The 19498-nt window shown below is 40.1% G+C and overlaps 1 long non-coding RNA gene across 3 annotated transcripts in view; it reads left to right on the top strand.

Moving 5' to 3' along the window:
• The window catches only part of LOC132592112 (uncharacterized), an 81083-nt gene that overhangs the window by 11099 nt on the left and 50486 nt on the right, over positions 1 to 19498 (top strand). For all 3 annotated transcript variants that reach the window (XR_015950113.1, XR_009557543.2, XR_015950114.1), the window contains exons 2-3: positions 13965 to 14060; positions 16737 to 16777. This is a non-coding gene — a long non-coding RNA (uncharacterized LOC132592112). The remainder of the gene's footprint in view (positions 1 to 13964; positions 14061 to 16736; positions 16778 to 19498) is intronic.

Genomic DNA, 19498 nt, shown 5'->3' on the forward strand with positions numbered 1-19498 from the left:
CATTGCAATATTTAGATTCTAAATATTCAGCACCCACCTAAAGGAAAATAACCGACCAGTTGTAGACTTTTTTGCAGCCTCCTGTTTCACAGGTATTATTACTGCCCCCCTTAACTCTTCTTGTTGAATTTTATATTGTTGTTGTTGTTTAGTCGTTTAGTTGTGTCCGACTCTTCGTGACCCCATGGACCATAGCACGCCAGGCACTCCTGTCTTGCACTGCCTCCCGCAGTTTGGTCAAACTCATGTTCGTAGCTTCGAGAACACTGTCCAACCATCTCGTCCTCGTCTGCATATTTTATATTAATTGCTTGCTATTATTACAACCGTTTTTGATAGTAAGGTATAGTAGCGTTTTTAGGAGCTATTTTGACATCCATTCCCAAATATTTAAGGACATAAAAATGCCAAGATGATTACACAAATTTGTGCGATATAACTTAGACTACATTAAAATCATACGTTGATCTGTAACAAAAGTAGCTTCTTCTGATTCCAGCTGCATATCTTTTAGTACAAAAAACGCCCCTAAATCAAATATGCCTAGAACCAGAAATTACTACCAATACATTAAATGGGGCATACGTATTTTTCGTACCAGGATAGTACAGACACATATCCACCATTACCTGTATTGTTAAGGACAACAATATAGGCTGATGAAACAATTATAATCATAAACCATATCATTATAAAAAAATTAAGTGCTGACTGCCAAGGTACAAAGTAGCTCACAAAGTAAGAAACTTGACTTATTTTTACAACACACCTAAGTGTCTTCTCTCTACGATACGTAATATGTACTCCAATGGAATACTTTGAAGTGGTAAATATAAAAACAGGGGAAGGATCTGCAAACTGTTATTTCAAGAGATCGGTATATTTGCAAAATGAGAACAAGATGCACACTGTAAACCACAAACATAGCAAAAGGGGGCAGAGTTCTTGCATATTTGGTGGTGTTTAAAAGATAATAAGGCTGTGATCCCACACAAATTTACCTGGAAGTAAGTCTCATTGAACTCAGTAGACATGGTTAGGGTGGGGCTGAGACTGGTCATCCATTCACCCCTAAATTATTAACTCTTTCCCCACCGAAGTGGTCTAGCATCTTTGTTGTATAGTTTACATTGACATATATTTTTGCCATTGCCAGTTAAGGTATTTTGTTTTGTGGGGCCCACCTCTTTCATTGAATTTTTTTCTATTCTGTACTGGCCAGAACAGTCTCACTTATTTTTATAATGACTTATTTTTACTTACAATGATAAAAATAAGTAAATAAGTAACTGTTTTTATCTAATTTATAACTGTATGGTTTTAACTCTGGGATCTTATGGTAAAAAGTGGGTGGGAAGTCTGGTGAAGAAAGAAAATTATGGAGGTTGCAGATAATTAGATCACTAAAAAATAAAATTATACACACACACACACACACACACACACACACACAATTATATATAGAGATAATGTGCTCATTAAACGGCTGTTATCAATGGCATTTATTGGGATTTAAAAATGAAACATTTTAATCAAGCAAGCAAGCAAATGTTTATTATAGTCAACCAACCACTTAAGAAGTAGCCTATACAGTAAAAAATTAAAAATACAAAATCAGTTTCAGAAGAACAAAGGTGACAAATTAAATCTTCATCTTAAATTGTAGATTTTGATTTCTCCCAACAGGTTTTTAAATGAGAAATACCCTTTCTAAATCATGTGTTGTCAGTTATTCTGCCACTTCGCATTCCATCCATCAACCCGAATTAATTTGCTTGTGGATATCCACACTGAGCCCGTTACTTTATCAAACGGACAGAAAGGTTAAAATTCTTGCTCGGAGGGTTTGCTGGTTTTCCTTTTCTTGAAAGTCAAGACTATTCATTTCCTTGCTTAAACAGGAAACAATCTGGCCTCACTTCATTAGGTGTTAAATTGTATATTGTTTGTATGATTTTATACTGTATGTATGTTCATTTTGTGCATGCATCCAGGGCTTTTTTTTCTGGGGGGGACGATGCAGGGGGACCCATACCCCTAAACATTTTGCAAATCTAAGTTTGGCCTCATTTTGGGGCAGTATTTCAATATGAGTAGGAAAATAAGAGTACCCCTAAACATTATTATTTTTTAGAAAAAAGCACTGCATGCATCCATATATAATATTAGTTACAATAAAAATTAAGTAGCATAACACCCATGTTCATATTATATTACTAACTGTGAAAAATTTGTGGCTAGTCTTATATTATTGGCAATGCTGCCAATGACTTTGTGTAGACCAGGCACGTCCAACAGGTAGATTGTGATCTACCAGTAGATCACTGGATGTCTGTGGTAGATCACTGCTAGATCACTGGCACCCAAAATTTTCCTCCTCCCTAAAAAAAGCTGAACTATGACCTGAAGCCCTAAACAAAAATGGTCCTCCCTCCCTCCTAAAAGAAGCTCAACAAGTTTGACCTAAACCCAAAAAAACAGGGCTTCCCTTCCTTAAAAAAAACTCAACAGCTTTGACCTGAACCCCCCAAAAGGGGGTAGATCACTCCCAGTTTTTAACTCTGTGAGTAGATCAGAGTCTCTTGGGAGCTGGCCATCCCTGGTGTAGACCAACACTCAACTGCTGCTCCTATAATATTGCTCATTATTCAAAGCATTATTCAATTGCAATCCTACGATTCAATGGCGCTCTGGCATAGTTTGCTGATTTCCAGCTCAGCTAGGCTCTGCTGGGGTTAAGTAAATCCCAAACCCTGGGCTCAGCTAACTTGCTCAACGGAGCTCACCAAGGTTCCGCCAGCTGAGTCGAGGTCTGTTTAAGTCCCCAGCACAGTGCTGGATTTACATATAAGCTAAACAAGCTATAGCATAGGGCCCCGCTCTCTTGGCCCCCCCCAAAAAAAAAATTAAAGAAAAAAACCTGGATGTACATTTCCAAAATGTAAGATAAAAAAACAAATAACATAAAACCTACATACAGCAACAGTGTTTTGTGTTGCGTAGGCTCATTCTAGGATACGGTTTACGAGGAGTACAAGGGAAACATTTCAAGAACATGTGAATGAGCATTACATTTAAATTATGTTCATATTTTTATTCAATATCAGGTGGGTATTTCACCAAAGGGTTAGTTCGGTTTGTTATTTTGTTCCCTCACAGTCCTGTCAAATTCTCCTGTGAAAATGTGTGTAATAGGAGAGGAAACTGCATGTTGTTGCTGCTCTACACTGTGAATTATAGGGGAAATATTCAGTATTTTTTTTCTTTCTGAAATTAATCCTGTACACCAATATTTCTCTATATTTCTTCCTCTTTTGTAATGCTTTACTGTTATGTCAAAATAGCTAAACTCAAAATATTGGTGTGGTCTCAATACGGCATACATATTTATCATATGTAAGTCTTGCTCTATCTACTCCAGACATTTCTCACTTTATTTTCATACTCTGTCCCTTCATTATAAGAGTTTCTGGTGAATATCTTGTAGAAGTGCTTGAGTCTGTCTGTTTCGGTTCTCCCGCTTTCTCATTTTTTCCCAATCTTAAATTCTCTTCTCTACATTTCTGCAGCAATTTGCAATACATTCTTAAAAGAATCCTCATGAAAATTTCTCAACATTAGAATAAGATCTATAAGAATAACATTAGAATTAAGATCAACATTAGAATAAGATTTATTATTTGATCATTGATGTAAACCCTCAAAATGTATTTTCTATAGTTAAGTTTTTATGTCTATCTTCAGTACATTTTATTTTATTTTATATTTTATTTTATTGCTATGGCTAGTGGCTGATGCAAAAAAAGATTCTTCTGATTCTTCTTATTTCTCCATATTTAAGTGCAGATTACTTGTAATAAACACCTTTTTGCCAAGCAATTTCCCCCAATTTCTTCCATGTTTGCTTGTCATTTCCAGTAATCTATGCATTTTTATGCATCCTTTACCGACCCTATTTATTTCTGTACGTTACTTGGTTGCGGACCTGAATTACAAAATTCTGAGAAGTGCAAATTTCAAAGGATGGCTGCATTTCAGTTCACATACTGGGAAGTTTCATAGAGAGAGAGTTTTTATTTAGCTTCACAGAATTGCCAAGTTGGAAGGGACCCTGAGAATCATTTAGTCCAACCCCTGCAATGCAGGAACATGCGGTTCTCCCAAATGGGGATCGAACCTGCAACCTTGGGGTTATCAACACCAGGCTCTAACCAACTGAGCTAAGTGTTTGAGTAAGTCCAAATGTGGTAGGTTTGTCTTCAAATGCGAATTGAATTGCATTTTTCTCCCACTGCTAATGTCCAGTTATGGTTTTTGAGCTGGGTTTTTTTTTTATTAGTGTGATGGCATCAAGGGCATGGCTGGCCAAGGTTGAAGAGCGAGATGCAGATGAATCAAAGGGGGAAGTGTGAGGTAGCGAGATGTTCACAAAACGAAAAGATGGGATTCTCGTAACAGCTGCGCAGTGTCAGCTCTACCCTGGTGCTGCAAAGACCTGGAGCATTACGCAAGCTGACAAGAAAAGATTTGATGCATTCGCTAGCAGGTGTTTTAGGAAGGTTGCATCGTGTCAAACGGCACCACTATTTTGGAAACATCAAATTTCAGAAGATAAAAGGAAAGGATATTACGCGTTTCCTAACAAGGCCACAGCTAAGGCTAGAACTGAGAGGGGTTTTATTTTATTTATTCCATAAATTTCATATGCTGCTTGATCATTAAAGAAATGTCAAGGTGGTTTACGAAGAGAATAAAACGATAAAACTATCAGTAAAAGCAATTTGCCAAATATAACTATTATATGTAATTGGCAGGTAGAAGAGTGGAAGGACCTCTTTTTTCTCTTTCATTTTTTGTTTATTTGCTTCTTGTTTGCTTTTTTATAGTTTTGTATTAATGTTATTTATAAGTATGATATGAATCGTATGATATGAAGAGACATACAGAGAGAAGATTGATAGAAGAGATCTGTGTGAGAGACAAAGTGGATTTTCTCAGGGTGTGAGGCTGAGAAAGATGGGAGCTGTCCCAGGTGTCTGTGAATTGAAGATTAAGATAGAAGGTTGATAGAATATAGAGCTTTGTGTTGCTCTGTTTCTTTTTTCTTCTTTGTTTTGCCTCTCTCTTTTCTTTCCCTTTTGATTATTTTGCTCTCTTTAGATATTAGCTTTGTTTGGTTTTTCTCGTATCATAGGTTCAAAACCTGCCATAAAATTGATTTTTTTAAAAAAAGTAAAAACAATTTTTAAAACATAAAAAGCAGCAATAAACTAAAACATATATCAACATTCTACGTATCTGGGCAGGCTTGTCTGAACAAAAATGCTTTTAGCAGGCACTAAAAAGAGTTCAGTGAAGGTACCTGCCTGATTTCAATAGGCAGGGAGTTCCAAAATTCAGGTGCTGCCTTACTTAAAGACTGATTTCTTACAAATGCAGAATGTGGCATCTGTAATGGTGTCAGTTTCATAGATTGGAGCAGTAGAGTGGGCATATCCATAGCTGCCAAGTCTCCCGTATTCCCCGGGAAATCCCCGTTTTTCCAGCTGTTCCTAGCTGAAAAAATGGATTTTTTTATTTTTTCCCGGTTTATTCTGGCGCGGCGACCATTTTGGAACTGGGCAAAGCAGCATCAAAAGTCACTTCTGAGCATGCTCCGCCCAGTTCCAAAATGGCGGCGGTGCTACTTCCGGTCTGCTACTTCCGCCCGGTCCCTTATTTCTCCGACAGCAACTTGGCAGGTATGGGCATATCTGGGGTAAGGCAATATCACAGGTAAACTGGTCCCAATTTGTTAGGCCTTGAACTTGGCCTGACAGCGAATTGGCAAGCAATGCAGATCTCTAAACACAGGTGTTATATGCTGACAAGATCTCACCCCAGTCAGCAATTGTGCTGCAGCATTCAGCACTAACTGCAGTTTCTGGATCAAGTCCACTTAGAGAGCATTGCATGACCAGGTGGCGGCAGCCCCAGCCCCCAGGGATCATAAGGAAGGAATAAAGACTCTAACAACGTTATATGGAATTAAAATTAGGCCACAACTTTATTAAACTTCTGAATGTATGAAGACCTTGGCTTAGGCCTTGGGCATGTATCCCTTCCAGCCCCCCAGCCGGGGGGAACTGGGGCTCATCGGGGTAAATGGGATATGGGGGTGCTCTCTGAGACGTAAGTGTACACAGGCAGCTGAGCCCTATCCCCGCACGCAGGGTAGTTCACTGACAACCCCCCCCCCCCAATAAATGTTAAGGTTGAAAGATCACATTTGAGCCTGAGCTTCTGGCAAGTCTAGCCTGGTCATCTAGAAAAGCCTGGGTGATAAGGAAATAATAAGAAGAAAAATCATTATATCCATATTATCTAAAGTGGGAAATTTGAGAATTCTTGGATAGATGTAGATAGATAGATGTCACACCTGTGGCAGGTAAAGTAGGTAAAACCCACTGTTCCTGAACACAAAACTCAGACAGCCGGGTATGCTGGGAGCAAAGGAGAGGTTGCAAAACACCGCCCTCTAGCGATGGCTACACTGGTACTGCAGATAGGAAAGCTTCCCTCTCCACAACAAATCGGCTCGGCTTTCCAGACTGGGCCAAGGGGGCGGGATAGGTCATGGAACGGGACAGGGTGGGGCCAATCACAGGGATGAGCCAGGGGGGGAGGGAACAAAATAGGTCATGGGTCGGGACAGGGTGGGGGGAGTCACAGTGATGAGCCGGGGTGGGGGGAGGAGGGGGCAGAATAGCTCATGGGCCGGATCCAGCCCCCGGGCCTTAGTTTGCCTACCCATGCTATAAAGGGCTGTCACATAGAAGATGGAGCAAGCTTGTCAAGAGCTGTTTAACAGTGGAATGGACTCCCTTGGAAGGTGGTAGATTCTCCTACACTGGAGATTTTAAAGGAGAGGTTAGATGGCCATCTGTCAATAATGCTTTAGCTGAAATCCCTGCATTGGAGGACATTAAGTCCAAGGATTAAAGAATTGTATAACAGCTGGGATAGCTCAGTCAGTAGAGCATGAGACTCTTAATCTCAGGGTCGTGGGTTCACGCCCCACATTGGGCAGGGGGTTGGACTAGATGACCCTCGTGGTCCCTTCCAACTCTATGGTTCTATGATACAGGATTCTTGGCAATTGTTCTACTCAACAGTAATAGCCATTTTGGGAGAATTGCACCTTATTATACGTTGACAGCTGATTTCCACCACCCTATATAAGACCTCAAGTCACATTACAGTATCTGTGTGTTATTTGTATAATTTTCTTTTTTTCAAAATGTCACAATTGGATTATTGGTGATACTGTGTGTGTGTGCGTGTGTTTATTGTTTCACAGAGTGGCTGTCACTCGTGTGTGTGTGTTCATTTCACATATTGGTTGTATACTCATAAATACTTTGTTTTCTTTTGCAAAATTGGGGACCCTCTGTTTTAGCAGAGGTATCACAGCATGAAGGATAGCAGAAGGGAGATGCGCAGGTTTGACCCGTGAGGCACAACTTGTACTAAACACTCTTCCTTGAACTTAATGAAAACCATGTAAAATATCTCATTCATTTCAATGAACCTTGTGCAGAATTTTCCAGTGGATTATTGCCCGTATTAATTAGTAGAAATGGGTGTTGCCAGCTCAATTTTCCACCGTGGCCATCACTGAGGGAATGTGCCTTCTACATTCTGCTGAAAAGCTTCCCAGCCCTTTCCAGTAAGCAACCGACTGTTGCCAGGATCAGACCCCAGCTTTCTGCTCAACTGCTGCAAATTAAGTCACCTATTTATTAACAACATCTTGATTTATAAAACGCACAGTATGACTCAGTTCTTCTGTGGATGAGTCAGTGTTCATATTAAATATTTGAGTGTACTCAATAAACATTTCCATGGCTTATAAAAGCTCCATCTGGAATACTGTTCTAATAAAGATTTCATTTAAAACAAGATTCTGCTAATTAGAATGTAGTTTGTCAACACTGTAATTGAAAGAGGCAAAGTTGCAGGTAAAGTGTTCATACAGGACCATTGTCTAAACTCAAGTGGATCACAAGGAAATGATGGTTAGTTCCTCCGGGCTGCTGCATCGATCCCATTCCAAAGCTGGTTTTCCCCGTCCAGGTCGACAGAAACTGGTGTTAGTGTCTCTGTGTGTGTGTGTGTATGGCAGAGGCATGCACTATATACATAATTCTTTTGGGGTATTCCATCATTCATACATCTGCAACAACATGTACCATTGGAGGGTGAAGTATTTTTGTTTTGTTTTGTTTAAATAATTTTTATTGAGTTTTACAGTTGAATATTGAATACAATCACCATAAACACAAAAATCATAAATTCACATCTCCACCCACCCACTCCCCTCCCTTGACTTCCCTCAACCCCCTCTTCTGGTTCTTTTAACTTTTCCCTACTACTGGTTACTGTATTTCGTTTTACCTTAATTCTAAAATCTTCCATCTAAATATTCTTATCCTTTTCATACCATATTTTTCCAAATTGCACCTTACATTTTATTGTTTCCCCTATTCTTACTCCTTAACTTTTACTATTTTTCCTCAATTGTGTGTGTTTACTCAAACCCTGCTAAATGAGTCCGCTTCTTTACAATATTCCTGTAAATACACCATAAATGGTTCCCTCATGCTGACTCACTACTCAGAGCTGGTTTCACGAAGAGCTGAAATCGCACTCATGACATAACACTATATTTTGAAAAATAAACAAATAAATGGACGAATTCCTATGCCCCACAAATAACCCAGAGATGCATTTTAAATAAAAGGACACATTCGACTCATGTAAAAACACGCTGATTCCCGGACCGTCCGTGGGCCGGATTTAGAAGGCGATTGGCCCGGATCCGGCCCCCGGGCCTTAGTTTGCCTACCCATGGTAAAAACAGTGCTTTTTTTTCAGGGGGTACGCAGTACCGGCACTTAAAAAGTGTGGCATTTACTGTTAAAAAGTTTGGCACTTACTGTTACAACTTCATGGTGAGTGCCGGGACGTATTTTTCTAGCAAAAAAAGCACTAGGTAAGAGTTTGCAGGGAATAGGGTCCATGTATGATTTGCAGACATAGTTGACTCCCTCTTCTCGTTTAGAAATTAAGACATACAGTACATGTGACATACATTTTTTAATTCATATATTAAATACACCTACACATCCATTGGGGAGAAAAATAAAACTAAACAAACTCACACAAACGTTTAAAACGGAAACTCACACAAACGTTTAAAATGTATAGAAACTGTGGATTTGAGAATTATGTGAAGTAAATAGATAGATTTGAAATTGTAAAAATCTTTTTTTTTAAATGAATTGGAAATTGCTAAAGATGAAGGAGAAATGAACCGCAGAAAGAGGGAACTCGAGGGAGTCCCCTCATACAATGTTAAAAGAAAAAGATTGTGCATTTGGATTTTTGTGTTTTTTTATGTTATTCTGTTTTATTGTGTTGTTTACTTTTGCTGTTTTTCTTTTCTTTCTTGTTGTAAAACCAATAAAAATTATTTGAAAAAAATAAAATGAAATGAAAGGAACACCTGTTTCCAGTTAAATGCAGTTTTCCTTTCCCCCCATAGCAAAATAATAACAAATAAAAATAGTGTTAGCTTTTTATTATTCCTATTTTGAACCGCCCTAGGATCTTTGGGCGGAGGGCAATGTACAAATTTAATAAATAAGCGGAAGAATAACAACGCTTCTTTCTCTAAATTAAAGCAATGGTCGGACAAAGAGAAGCAAGTTTTCCCTCTCCCCACCAACCATTGCATTTCCTTAAATAAATACTGTACAAGTTCTGTTGTGGGGGGAAACAGCGAGATTAAAATGCACAAGTGGAAATGTCACCAGCTGCCCCTGGCCTCACCCTGATGCTGAACTTGCACAGCTGCCTGATTCATTTGCAACCCTGATAATTTGCCCACAGGGCTAAGGCACTTCCTATGGCTCAGAGAGCAGCAGCTCCCCTTTCAAAGCTGCCCTAAATTTATATCCACGTTGTTGCGGTAAGTAGATTGTCGGAAACTCACTTTTAAAAACTTGAACAAGGCATTTGGGCTCCACCAAATTCTTGCCCTCGGAAATTTATATGGGGTGTGGGGTGTGTGTGTGATTTTAGTCAGTTTAGCCCCCAAGGATTCGGATTTTTGCCAGGAGAGAAGACAATGAAGTGGGATTAAGGTCCGTATGTGGGAAGTTGTGGCCGTTCTGGTAACACAAGGGCCTAACTCCCAGTAGAAGTAAGTTTGTTTGTTTTAAAATAAAACTGAACCAAATGTTGACCTTCTGAAGTGGACTCAGGCCTGCCTTTCCACTTTTAAGTTTATTTGCTTTGCTTAACAAACCCAAACTTACACTGAGCTTGAACTGAGGCTTAAAAAAAAATTGAATTACCTCAAGTTTTGTGTTACAACTTATATGTTTTGTTTCATAAAATTTATACCAAAAAAAGCCTCGAAGCAGTAAAAAAACAACAACAACCGTAACAGTGTATTTAAAAAAGAAAAGCTGAGCTACCGTAGCTTTAATTGTTTTTTAAAACTGAACTTTTTAACCAGGCCCGAGGCCTAGGCCTAGACCTGGCCTATATCTTTTTTAAAAAAACAAACACATCATGATGTTTATTGAATTTATCAAATAAACGCTGTTACAAATCAATTCATTTGTTGATGTTTCCAGTTATTACATAATAATAATTTCCACAAAAAGGAAAAGCAGAAAAAGGGGGGGGGAATTCCACAAAAAAGAAAAGTAGAAGAGGGGGGGGAAAGCACACAAAAAACAAAAAGATACCAATTTTCACTCTCATTTCTGATATTGTAATTCTACGACTTCCCTTCTTCTTCTTCTTCTGTTTCCTACAGTCTTCCTTTTCTTTTGGCGTTGTTTCTTTCATTTTCCAAATACCATTCCCCCCCCTATTTTGTAGATATATTTACATTAAGAAAAGAAAAGCTGGGCTAGCTTTAATTGTTTTTTAAAACTGAACTTTTTAACCAGGCCCGAGGCCTAGGCCTAGACTTGGCCTATGTCTAAATGCTGCTTTTTATAACCCAGCACTGAGGCATTCGCCATGTTGGAACTGAAAGCAACGCCTAGACTATTTTTCATTTTAAAGTGACGCTTTAGTTCCTGGTGTGCTATGCCCTTGTTACGGTTTCAGTGGATGTTTTAACATATAAATGGTATGGGGCAGACTTACCTTTTCCTTCCATAACTGTCAAACTCACTTGCTTATTGTGATAACAACAACAACAACAACAACAACAACAACAACAACAACAACAACAACAACAACAGGGAATGAGACACCCAGCTGTCAGTTGGGGCTTTCCTCTTGCATGCAGAGCGGAAGGCAGTTGGTTTTAAAAGGAAATTGTGGACTCTGCTACATTAGTAAAGAAAAAGTGTTTTACAGTATATGTGTTATAACACTCCTATAATGGAGCTGTGGAGTCCCATCTTTCGCCAGCGTGATTTCCCACTATGAGGGTTACAACACATTTTTTATGTGTAGATCCAGCCTATATGGGTCCTTCCAGAGAATTAGACTGCATGGGTACCAATATTGTTATTATTGATATTATTATTATTAATAATAATAATGCATTGCTGTTGTTAATAATATGGTGATGATTTATATACCACCAAAGATCACAGACCTTCCAAGTGTCCCTGTTTTCCAGGGACAGTCCTGGATTTGCAGAAGCTGTCCCAGTTTCTGATTTGATCCCTAAATGTCCTTTTCCTTAGAACGTCCCAATTTTCATCGGAGAAATGTTGGGGAGGGTATGTAGTTATGTGACCCCCGAGCCAAGGAGATAAGGAACTATACAACCTTTGGAAGATATCTGAAGGCAGCCCTGTACAGTGGTACCTCTACTTACGAATTTAATGCGTTCCAAACACACATTTGTAAGTTAAAAAAATTGTAAGTCGAATCCCATAGGAATGCATTGGGAGGAAAAATTCGTAAGTCGAAGCAACCCTATCTAAAAATTCGTAAGTAGAAAAAATCCTATCTAAACCGCATCCAAGATGGCGGACGGAGCTCCATTCGTAAGTAGAAACATTCGTAAGTAGAGTTATTCGTAAGTAGAGGTACCACTGTATAGGGAAGCGTTCTAATGTTTCATGTTTCTTCATGTTTTTTATATATGTTGGGCGGAAGTGAGGGGAGCTATGTAATAGGGTTCAAAAACCCCAAGAAACAGAGCACACGGGGTTCATCCTGTCTGGTGGTAATCTGTTGCAATTCTTCTTATTGGGGGAGGGAGGTGAGATCCTTATTCACAAAGGGGATCATTTGGTAAGGAAACCCCTGTCCCTCAAATATACCACGCCTAGAAATGACATTTTATTTTTTCCTTCGGTATTTTTATTTGATTGTGATTCCCCCCACAAACACACACACACACATTTGTAGCTTGGGAACTCAGAGCCGCGTATGTGGGGTTGTTCTATGATACCCTTGCAACAGACCCATGAAGAAGGCCAGACTAAGAGAGTTACTAGCCTGAGATTATCCAGTGATCTGCCGTGGCCCAGTTTTCATCTGTGCAAGTCCAGCACCCTAGCTGATATACCCTGCTGGCTCCCATTGAACTCTTCATCTATTACAAGAAAATGAAGCATCAGAGAGAGAGAGAGAACATCAGGGGGGAAGCAGAGAATGTAGTGCTGATTTGATACTGAGCATTAATTGCTTCATATAATAACTGCATCGTAGCTATACCTGCAATACCCATTTAGCCTATGAATAGAAATTTGTGCCTTTGCATTTCATTGCATGATTACTACTCAAATTCCTTCAAACTGAAGAAGGGGCATTTTGTAGTCTAAGATTCTTCAGTAATAGCCTATTTGACTGTGGACTCACATTTGAGCTGTGCTAGAAGGTTGAATTCAAGGCAGAAATCCATGGATAGAAACCAAAGTCCATTCATTACTGTTCTGAACTGAAAACTATACGAATCCTAGTTCCATGAAAAACAAGTCGATTGCCAGTTTTTGGATTTTATAAGCCTTTGAAGTTGTTTCTGTTTTTCTTCCATTTCCCCCCAAGGGTTTTAATTTTTAGTCTTGATCACCCTTTTTATTTTAGAAGTTATGTTTAAGAGCAGGATATAGCTTTGGTAGAAACTGCGATGGAAAGATAGTTAGGAAGGAAAGACAACATAACTAGTTTCGACTCTGCTCTCTCTTGGTTTGTTTTAGCCTTAAGCCAACAGAGAAGTCTTAAATAGGCTGGCTGTAGGCTGTGTCTGGCACAGACGGAATAATGCAAAATGGAGAATAGTGCTTAAAACTGCCAACTATTAGTGTATTGTAGCTCAATGTAGTTTGGAGCTTAAGCTATTTCTTCAGGAGCAATTGTAGACTTTCTAAAGCAGCTTATATAAATGGCACTAGAATTCCAGCTTCTGTTAGTTCAAAACACTGCATGTTTCTAGCACTCATAGGTATCAAAGAAAAGACATAACATACAAAAAGCGAGGGTGAGGTGAAGTTTCAGCTGCCACTAAGTCTCGGCCTGGCTTTCTGGTGCTCTCCCTTGGCTTCTGCTTCCTGTACTCTCATTCTCTGCCCAGGAGTTCTCTTCAATTCCTTCCCAGAATTGATCAAATACTTAGCTAGGAATTTAAGACGTTGTCAATTTTGTCCTGAAAAGGTCGTTCCCATTTCATTGTTCTAACATTTTGCATAACAGGACACAATTGAATCAGTTTGTTTTTCAATGGCTGGTCATAGTTTCATGGAATTGCTCTTACTGTCAGAAAGGTCTTCCTGAAGTTTACTTGGTATCTCCTTCCTTGTAGCTTGAATCCATTGGTTTGGGTCCTACCCTCCAGAGCAGAAGGAAACAAGTTTGTTCCTTCTTCCATGTGGCAGCCCTTAAGATATTTGAAGATGGATATACTGTACTGTAATAACTCCTTTCTGTCTCCTCTTTTGCAGGCTAAACATACCCAACTCCTTCAACTGTTCCTTATAAGGCTTGGTTTCCAGACCCCTAATGGTCAGGGGTCCCTTTACCTTTACCTTTACCTGCAAGTAAGTGGGTTTAGGATTGCAATTTTAGTATATGTTTACTTAAAAGGAAGTTTCAACCTTAGATGTGATTTGGACTCTGCACAAAATCTCTACAATCCAACACACAAAATGAGAAGGAGCAGGTATAGGCTGCAATGGCAGACACAACTCCTTCTTTGTTTTTCAGTTACTAAAAACACATATACAAATAATCCTCATCTACCTCCACCCCAAAGAAACATGCCATGCATATGTAATGTATTTAATTCAGTCAAACATTAATTAAGTTTATGAATAGTTTAGAATTGATCATTTCAGTTTAGTACCCTCTACTCTGCTTCTTAACAACTTCCCCCAGAGTGAGCCATGAGTAGCTGTTGGGGAGGAGACAGCATTATCCTTTTCAGGGTGCAGAATAAATATGTGCCGTACATTTTCAAAATCGTCTTTGGTCTTTGCATTCCCAAGCCCCCCAAGATGCTCTGTTAGATTATCCATAATGGCTGCATTCCATAGTCCCACTATGCCTAGAGTTAAGTTAGTAGGCTGTTTTCCAACATAGCCGCGCTCTATTTCTATATGGCAGGCACATATAGAGAGAGGAAGACTTTCAGTCTGCTCCAAAACAATGCATATTGTAAAAGGACCCCTCTCATTTGTGCATCATTTACATATGTAACAAAGTCATATCAGCGCAAATAAAATGTCTCTGGCTTCTGCAGTTACCGATGATGAATTTTAGGACTTGTACAAGCAGATAAATGGTGAGCAATATTTGCAAGTGATAGAAAACATTTTGGCTATAGGATTCAACTGAGTCTGAAAGTTGTGTCTTGGTGTCAGGGGGCTGCCATGGGGAGCAGGTTCCTCAACAGGTCAGAAGGGAGACTTAGGGACTTGAAGTAAAGTTGGATGTTTTATTTAGGAGATTAGTTCGCAATAGAGATCACACAGGCACGGCTGCCTCCATAACGACATTACCAAGACTGGCTCTTGGGACCTCCTCTTCCTGCTACCTGAAGAAGCATCTCCACCCCATCATTCAGCCCAGCCACTGAGGTCCAGCGCCGAGAGCCTTCTGGCGGTTCCCTCACTGCAAGAAGTGAGATTACAGTGAACCAGACAGAGGGCCTTCTCAGTAGTGGCACCTGCCCTGTGGAACGCCCTCCCATCAGATGTCAAGTATGAGTAACTACACATCTGAAAAAGTGTGCATGCACATGAAAGCTCATACCAATGACAAACTTAGTTGGTCTCTAAGGTTGCTACTGGAAGGAATTTTTTTATTTCGACTACATAACCTTTAGAAGACATCTGAAGGCAACCCTGTTTAGGGAAATTTTTAATGTTTGATGTTTTATTATGTTTTTAATATTCTATTGGGAGCCGCCCAGAGTGGCTGGGGAAACCCAGCCAGATGGGCGGGGTATAAATAAGATAAGATAAGATAAGATAAGATATCTTTATTGTCATTGTCCCCTTGCGGGAACAACGAAATTACTCGGTTGCTACATCCACTCAGATAAAGCATTCCGCATAATCCAAAATTACAAAAGCTAATTTAAAAACAGTAAATATAATACAAAATAACAAGTAAAATAAGATGACTTCAAAGTCCAGGCTTTCCATTTAAGGCCAAAATGGCTCTAGAGAAGAAACAGTTCCTGAGACGGCTCGTTCTTGCCTGCATTGTTCTATATTTCCGTCCTGATGGCAGGAGCTCAAAGAAATGGTGACCAGGGTGCGTTGGATCTCTTGATATGTCTAGTGCTTTTCTATGGCACCTGGTGGTGTAGATTTGTTTTAAGGTGGAGAGTGAGCAGCCAATAATGCTCTCTGCTGTTTTAATAATTCTGCACAGCCCTGCTCTATCCTGAGAAGTACAGCTTCCGTACCACACACATAAACCATACGTGAGCATGCTCTGTATGGCACAGTGATAGAAGGCAAGCATGATGATGATGATGATGTCTTCCAAGCAAACACACACTCTGAGGAAGAGATGCCTCCCCCCTTGGCCTTTTCTAGCTTTCTGTTCAGCTACATGTAATGCTCTGCGAGACCTGAGTCAAAGGGTGAAGTGAGCTCAAGTCAGAGGACCAGGCAACTGGCCCCTCTCTGTCCTCTCCTTCAGATTCTGTCCTCTGCATCCAGTCTTCTCCTAGGACAGCTCTCTGCCTCTGGCTCTTCTTGTTCACTCAAGCCCCTGTTTCTCCCACCCCACTGGCTTCCTCCCTCCTCTGATCTGTGTCCCACCACCACTCCCCTGGACCTGAGCCTTCATTCTCTGTGGCTTCCATTGGCGCTTCCTCAGCTGGAGCCTCCCACCCCCTCCGTCATTCAGCCAATCCCTGACACTTGGTGATTAACAGTGCAATCCTACTAACCATGTCTACTCAGAAGCAAGTACTATTTAGTTCAGTGGCGCCTACTCTCAGCTAAAAGAGAGGGGTTTGGATTGCAGACTAATTTTCAAAGATTTTAAAACCCTTTCTCAAACACAGTGAGGTTGACCAGGTTTGCCTGTAGAAAGAATTGTCACTTAACATGGTAGCAGCTTCTGCACATTTCTAGTTCCAGTTCATTTTCCGTTCCATTTCTCTCAGTGTTTGTGGAGGTGGAAGTTTTCCTTCATGCGATGGCGTATGGATTGTACTCTAAAATGAATCATTTTATGCTTTATTTGTTTTTTTGCAGGAGACTGTTTCTGATTACAGCAGCTCAAGGAAGGAAAAAAGGTACTTAAGTGGACATAACTTCTCTTTTTTATTTTAAGACAAAGTAAGTGCTGGAGGCATGTCATTTTGAGTTACACAGCTAGAATTCCCCGGGGTTAACTTCTACCGGGGTAAAAATGCTGCCTGCTGCCAGTTCGTCATCTGAGGATGTCTTTATTGACTCATAGCGCATATTACAATATTTCTGTTCCTTTTTAAAAATAAAACTTTCCGTGAGTGAAGTTAACTTCGTTTTAAAGCAGCACAGCTTGTGCTTCTGAGATCTGCCAAATCAAATGTCTTTTACAAACAGGAACTGAAATATTGTGTAAGCTTACTTTTTATTTTATTAAAGGTTCATTTTTCCCTCCATTAACCTTCACGTCAATACAGCCACAAAGTGTAACTGTCTGAGCATTTTGAAAGGTGAATTATTTCCCACTATAGTAGCTTCAGAATAACACGCTATCCTTCAAAGAATCATTTCTTCCAATAATTTTACAGGAGTGACAGTTATACCTTATATACACCTCACTATAACTATGATTTAGGAAGAATCTGACATTTTAAAATTTAATAAATGCAATCTAGCATGTAAATATTAGAAGGGAACAATATTGTTTTATATATATTCTACAGGAACAAATAAAATTCAAAATAACTTTAAAAATAAATGTGTGCTGCCCTGCCTCTTAACATTTGTTCCCACTTTCGCTGATTCATCTCCCAGTTATATCGGTAAAAGCCTACAGTGCCAATATTAAATGGTTTAAGGAAGCACACGTGTCACTCAGTAGTTTTTTAAAAAGCTGTTTTATTTGACCAGTTGTATCAATACTTGCACCCCTTTCTTTGTGCTTCCTGTATTGCCCAGCTATATCAATAGGGAACATACTGAATGACATGGCACAATTGGCACCTGGGCAGGTTGGCCTTGAAGCGCACTTTGGGCACAATAAATTGTGGCACTTTTTATATAAAAGAAAAACGAAGACTGAACAGCTGCTCACAAGTGCGGGTTTATCAAGAGGAAGTTTTCTTTGATGAATGCCCCACCCCAGTTCGGCTCAACAAAGCTTTCCCGGTGAAGGAAAAAGCAATGGTCTTCTCTTTAATTGTTTTCTCAGAGGCAAAACTGCTCAAGAAACTCTGAAACAGAAATATATATGCCTGGATGCATCTGTGGAACACAAGTTTCATTAGCAGCCTTCTTATGAAGTGATCTGCTGCTGAACTGAATTTCTAATGGTGTCACTTTTGGACGATGATAGAAGCAATGAAGAACTGACAAATGAAAGCAAGGTGTGCACCATTTCATTGACATTATCCCTTTCTCACTATGTATCAGTGCTAGTGAGAGAGACAGACAGTCCAAAACATCTAGTATTCTACCTTGGCTCCCTGCCAAGACTTTAAAGTCTTCCACTGAGCTAAAACAACAACAGCCCAAGTGTTTTTCTTGGCCCTTTCAGAGCTCATCTTCCAAAGCTGGACTGAAGATAGAAATCTTCTCTCAACATTTTTTTTCCCTTTAGACCTTTCTATTTCATTATTCTGCAGCTGGAGAGCTAGATAAGGTTCTGGTCTGTAGGCAGGGCGTTTGGTCTGCTTATAATGGCTCTTATTCATTGATTTTCTTGAGAAGCGATCTGTTAAACCTTATATCATTCAGTCTTGGATTGTTAGGTTAAATGCTACTTTAAAGATGGGGGGCGCTGAGCTTCAGTGGTCCTGCTCTGGCCTCCAAGGCAGTTTCCAGGAAGTAGTTATGCAAGACTACTGTTTGGCACCATCAGAGTTATCCTGTGCTGTCCCTCAGGGCTCCACCATGTCTCCTGTGCTATCAAGATATTTGGAGTGAAGTGCCACCAATATACAGACAGCGCCCAGTTCTATCTCTCTGTTCATCTGAATCAGGAGGGACCGTTGAGGGGTTCGACTGCTGCTTAGAGATGGCGATGAGCTGGATTTCGGCCAAGAAACTGAAGCTGAATCCTGGGATGTTATGTGTCCCAAGGAGTGACCTGTCCTGGATGGGACTGCACTCCCTTAGAAAGAGCAGGTCTACTGATTGTTGCCATTCCCGGTATTGATCACTGTCCCTGAAGGCTCAGGTGACTTTGGTTGCTAAGAATGTCTCTCTTCCCCCCCCCCCCCAGCTCTTGCTGGTTTGCCAGCTACGGCCTGTTTGGGGTGGAAATGTCTTGGCCACTGTACTCCTTACTCTGGTACCTTCCAGATTGGATTATTGCAATGTGCTCTACAGACAGCTGCCCTTGAAGACCACTCACCAATTGCAGTTGGGTCGAAATGCAGTGGCCAGATTACTGGTCGCCTTTAGATCTCACGTAAACCCTGCTTTAAAACAGCTGCATTGGTTTGCCCGTTCATTTCCAAGCCCAATTTAAGGGGCTCACATTAATGTTTAAAGCTCTAAATGACTCAGTCCCAAAATACTGTACCTGAAAGATCACCTCCTTCCCTGCAGATCTTCCTTGGTGTTAAGATTGGCGGAGTGGTCCTTTTGGCTGTTTCACCACCATCCTCAGGAGCTTGGAAGGAACCTGGGAGAGGGCATTCTCTGCGGCAGCCTATAAGTTATGGAATTATCTCCCCACATTAGTGAATGCTGAAGAAGCACATCTTTAGGCTGGCTTTTGACACTTGAAATGTATATTTTTAGGACCCACCTTATTTCTTTTCAACTATTTTTAACATTGTGTTTTAATTGTTGAGACCTGC

This window comes from Zootoca vivipara, chromosome 5 (genome assembly GCF_965207765.1).
Source record: "Zootoca vivipara chromosome 5, rZooViv2.hap1.1, whole genome shotgun sequence".
NCBI lineage: Eukaryota > Metazoa > Chordata > Lepidosauria > Squamata > Lacertidae > Zootoca > Zootoca vivipara.